Below are 6,000 nucleotides of genomic sequence, written 5' to 3' on the forward strand. Positions count from 1 at the left end.
CTTGCCTAGCATGTGTGAATGTGAGGCCCTGGGTTTAGTTCCCAGTAACTAACACACACACACACACACACACACACACACACACACACACACACGAAACTTAAATGAAAGGCAGAAGGTACTTTGGAGACTTGCAAGAAATCTCAAATGTAATCTTGGTCTATTTCCAAATTTGAAAGATGTTTCCAGCTGTTTGTGTATTTTCGAACCGTCTGAGCTTGGTGAAGTCGTGAGGGTCACACTCCCTCCACAAACCTCCAGGGTTCCTTATGAGTAGTCCTCATGCTTTAAACTGTTCTTTAAATAATCCTCAATAGAGAATTTTGGGTTCTAGAGGGGGTTCTTCCATAAACCATGTGGGCTTCTTGACTTCTCTGGGGCCACACTTTTTGTGTTGAAATGATCTCTGTGACTGAAAGCATTACAGTTAGGCTTTAAATGAAGTCTTGATTTGGTATTTCTTAGGAAGAGTCCTGAGCCCTTTCCTCTGCATTCTTTCTCAAAGTAATCCAGTGATTACCTTGGATTTAGAATTGGTACCAATGTCAATATACCAAAATTACATCTCCACCCAGACTATTTTCTCAGTCCCAGACTCTCATGTTTACTACCTTACTTGTCATCTTCACTTAGATGTCTCACACACACCTCAGTTTTAACCAGTCCAGAATGGAAGCTTCATTCTTCACTCTCAAAACGATTGCTCCAATAAGTCCTGTATCACCAGGCATTACTCACCCATTCAAAATATACCAAATGCTCACTGCATGCCAGTGAATGTTTTATTTGCTGGAGATACAACAGTGGACCTGACCAAGTAGTCACAGCTCCCAGTCCCCAGCTCCCAGTCCCCAGCCCCCAGCGCCTCATACTCTAGATCTGTACAGTCCCATATAAGGCTACTAGCCACAGGGGCTTATTGAGGACTTGAAATGGGACTAGTCTGAATTGAGATGAGCTGTTGGTATAAAATTTGCACCAGATTTCAAAGACTTCTTTCAAAAAATACTAAAGATCTCATTAAGTTTTTATATTGATTACTGTTGAAGTAATATTTTTGATATACTGTATTGGATTTCATAAAAATATATCATTAATTTCACCTCTCTTTTTTTGAATGTAGTTACTATAATATTTAAATTACATAGATTGGCTTCGATTACTGTTCTCTTGGACAGCGTTATGGGATAGATGGATAAAATAAACAAGTAAACAGTTAATTTAACAAGATGATAACTTGCTTTAATTATGACAAGTACCTTCAAGGAAATAAACAGAAGAAATTACCTTAAGCCAGAAACACTGGAGTCCTGGAGAATTCCTTTCTTTTTCTCAATCCCATCTGTGTGTCAAATTATTTTCAAGCCTCATTCATGCCACTTCAGATTACATCTTAAATCTATATGCTGCTGCCCTGTGTAAACCATTTCTCTGACTTTTTCCCTCACTTCCACTTCCCACCTTCTGCAGCTTTATCACATCCTTCCTCTTCTTAAAACCCACCAGTGACTGCAGCTATCTTCTCCAGGTTCTGCTTGGATCTTCTGCACATGTCTTTCATTTGTCCTTAGTCACTTCAGGGACTTTGCATTTGCCTGGGATTTCAATTTAAATGTCTCAGGTGGCCTTGCAGAGGTCATTCTTGATTACTCTATCACATGAATAGTTTTCAGCTAATTAAAAATAAAACAATTAGTCCTTCCCTTGTTTCTCCATCTTAATCTGTTCTTTGTTTCATTCTTATCTGTCTCTTTATCAGTGTACCCCAGTAGCACAGTGCTTGGGACATGGAAAGTTTTGATAAGTATATGTTGACTGATGGACTGAAATGAAACACATCTCAAGATTTAATACCTGGTTTTAAAGATGAAAGTTCTTATGAGCTATGTGGCCCTTGAAATGGTTCCATTTACTTATGTGTTGACTCCTAATTTGTATTTTAACCATATGTTGATTCATGATCTTTTTTTTTTTTTTTTTTTTTTTTTTGGTACCAGGGATTGAACCTAGGGGCTTAACAACTGAACCACATTCCCTGTTCCCCCTCCATTTTTTTTTTTTTAATTTAGAGACGGGGTCTCACTAAGTTACCTAGGGCCTCACTAAGTTGCTGAGGCTGGCTTTGATCTCATGATCCTCTAGCCTCAGGCTCCTGATTATTATCTTTTATGACAAAGCAAGTAACTGTTGCTTGAACAACAGATCATTTCCCTACTGCCTAATTTATTTCACAATGTGGAACAGATAATATTAACTAAGTACAAAGAAAGTCAGCTGACATCCATCTTTACAAAGGCTTTGTCAAAAATAAAATTCAAGGGATTTCTCCCATGTATTTGGCAGGAGTGTACATGATGGTGTTTTTTTTTTTCCTCCCCAGGTTGATGTTCTCTCAATTTTGGTCCTGACCCTATTGATTGGCTCATCCTATTGAGTGAGTCCTCATGTGAAGGTCACAGATTTCTCAACAGTCTAGGCTTGGCCAAATAAACCATATGTGTACTTGACTGAAATGAGGAGATACAGCTCACACAATCCCAGGACAATTAGAATTCCAGTTGGTAATCCAGTGGAAACAGTATGAATGGCAGGTTTTAATTTTCTTCTGGGTAAAAAAACATGCAGAGGTGGGTGAACTGTATATTCCAAACAACAGCGATGGTCCAGCTCATTATACAATACTCAAGATGGAATGTCAGCTTTTGAGTAGCTCCTATTTCCTGTTCCCTGCCCTGCCCTAACCTCTCTGCCCGCCACAAGGACTTGTCTTGTCTGAAACTCGTGTCATCTGGGACAAATGCCAGGTATGGTGCTTTTTCTGACACGACACAGGATACCTAAAAGGGTCCCCAGAAGGAATTTTGCAGGTTTGTTCCTATTGTTGTGAGTCCTATGCCTGAAGTTCCCTTGAGGTGAACACACTGATGTCACCTTGTGCCTATTCTGTGTGCACAGCTTCTTGTTCAGATCAGGAGGAGCCTGACAGGTCTACAAAAGCCATTCCATCCCTGGGAGTTTAAAGCCACTTTAAAGGAGCCATTTGACCACCCATGTGTGTATTTGTGTCCCTACTACCTGCTGATATCACATCAGAATATGAATATATTGCTCTAACATCTAGTTTTATATGGCCCATAAACTAAGAATGGTTTCTAAATCTTTACAAGGTTAAAACAAATCAAAATATAAGTAAATTATAATAAAATTCAAATTTCAGTATCCATAAAGGAAGTTTCATTGGAACATAGCCATGCTTATTTGTTTATATATTGTGCATGTCTGCTTCTGCTCTATAACATGGCACCGCTGAGTGTGGAAAGCCATGATTTGAATCACAGTCTGACTCTCTCGTGGCTGCATTGGGCTGGGAACTGCCTGTGTGAAGATACAGGTCAAGATGGCCCAATTGCTATGGTGACACTGGCCCAAGGAAACTGCAAAGGCTCAGAGTTATCGGTGGGAAACTTGAACTCAGTCACCAATTCCCAGGGATAGAGAATTCTGGGCATAACAAGGTAACCCCCATGTCTCCCAGTCCTGTGTCCTTCAGTCTGCCTGCTTTCCTGAAACTTTCCCTCTGTAATGATGACACCTCTGTAACAAGCTTGCTGAGCTAGCTCTGGGTCAGTCAAACTCCACCAGAGTTTGGCTACTCCACTGGCCCCATCTTTTTCTCTTTCTGTGTGTTCGGGTGGTCCTTTCTTCATCCCCAGTCGATCCTGCTCATCTGGTATTTCCTTAATTAATGGCTGCAGCTCAGAGAGAGATGAGAGGTGTTTTTTAGTCAGTTTCTTTATTGTTTTGACTAAAGGACCCAACTAGCACAATTGTAGAGGAGGAAAGTTTTTTTGTTTTTTTTTTTTTTTTTTGAGGGCTCATAGTTTCAGAGGTCTCAGTCCATAGAAGTCCAGCACCATTCCTTGGGGCTCCAGGTGAGGCTAAAGATCATGGAGGAAGAGTGTGGCAGAGGGAAGCAGCACATGGCGATCAGAAAGCAAAAAAAGAGAGACACTCCACTCACCAGAAACAAATATATACAAAGCCATGCCCTGATTCCCACTTCCTCCAGCCACACCCTGCCACTTCAGTTACCACTCCCCCTACCAGAGGATTAAATCACTGTCTTGGTTAAGACTCTTACAACCCAGTTATGTCTCCTTTGAACCTTCTTGCATTGTCTCACATGTGAGCTTTTGGGGGACATCCCATATCGAAACCATAACAAGAGGGCTGCCGCAGTTGAGTAGCTGTGTCCTACAAAATGGGAAATGTTTACTCTCCAGACCTTTATAGAAAAAGTTCCATTTCTCCTCTATCCCACGACTGTTTTAGTCTTTCATAGTGCTTTCCACTGTCTCTGTTTTTGTTTACTTACTTGATCTGCTTTCTCTAGAACATAAGCTACCCAGGGGCAAAGATCTCACTGCATCTCAGCTCTATAATCATGGTACCTCACATAGCAGTTTTCATTGGGAATGAGCAGATAACAATAGATGTTGAGCCCTGACTGTATGTTGGGTACATGTGTCCAGTCTTTTAATCCTGGCAATAACTGCTGGGCGGATATCATTTGTTATAGGCTAAGTTGCACTGCCCCTACCACCACCAACTCATGTGTCGAAGTCCTGATCCTTAATAAATTAAAATGTGACTGTACAGATGTTTCTTGACTTATGACAGGGTCACTTCTTAATCCATCATAAACTGAAAATATTGCATTAATATTGCTAACCTACCAAACATCATAGCTTAGCAACATAGTACATTGTAGAATAGCATCTGTTTGCTCTCATGGCGTGTGGCTGACCATGGTGCTGCCATGGTGCTGCCACCTGCATTATAAGAGAGAATCATACTACATATTGCTAGCTTGGGAAAAGATCAAAATTCAAAATATGTTGAGCTGGGCTGGGGATGTGGCTCAAGAGGTAGCACGCTTGCCTGGCATGCGTGCAGCCCGGGTTCGATCCTCAGCACCACATACAGACAAAGATGTTGTGTCCACCAAAAACTGAAAAATAAATATTAAAAAATTCTCTCTCTCTCTCTTTAAAAAAATATGTTGAGCCCTTACTGTATGTTGGGTACATGTGTCCAGTACCAGTGAATATCACTTTCGAATAATCGTAGAGTTGAAAAATTATAAATTGAAACATGGCAAGTCAGGGACCACCCCTATTTGGAAATAAAGGCTTTAAAGGAAAATGAGGTCATTAGGGTGGGCCCTAATCCTATCTAACTGGGTTCCTTGTGAAAAGAGGAGATCAGAGCACAGGCACACATAGAGGGGGAAATCATGTGATTGTACAGGAAGAAGATGCCCATCTACAAGCCAAGGAGAGGGTCTTAGATGAACTAACCCTACCAACACCTTGATCTTGGACTTCCAGGTCCCAGAATTGTGAGAAAATAAGTTTCTGTTGTTTAAGCCACCTAGTCTGGTGAATTTTGTTCTAGCAACAAAATTAATACACCACTATTAATACACCACTATTATTTCTCTTTTCAGATGAGAAAACTGAAGAAGATGGAGATTAAGTAAATTCTTCAGTAAATGAGCAAGAGAGCCAGGATTGGAACACTAGATTCTTAGACATGATCTCTTAACCACTATGCCATTCTGTCTTTCTGGAGATGAGTGGACAGAGGAACAGCTGGATAGATACACTGCAAAAAAAAATGTTCCAAATGGAGAATACATAGAATTTTCCAAGGAAACTATCCACATAAGTTCCTAATATTTTCCTCCAGAGGCAGGATTAGAGTTTGGGGCAAGTAACAAAGTCCCAAGTTCAATGACCAGTGAATTGGGGAGGTGCCATTTACCTCTGCCAGACTTTTGCAGAATACAGAATGAGACTGACCCTTCATGCTGTCTCTCTCCAATCCAGCTGCTCCTTGTCAAGTTCTGGCAGTCACAGAGAGCCCGTTCAAGCTTCATCCAACAATCACACCTCTATTAACTCTGGAAAAAAAAAAACATATTTCAAGGAACATGCA

The sequence above is a fragment of the Urocitellus parryii genome, chromosome 10, assembly GCF_045843805.1.
Source record: "Urocitellus parryii isolate mUroPar1 chromosome 10, mUroPar1.hap1, whole genome shotgun sequence".
NCBI lineage: Eukaryota > Metazoa > Chordata > Mammalia > Rodentia > Sciuridae > Urocitellus > Urocitellus parryii.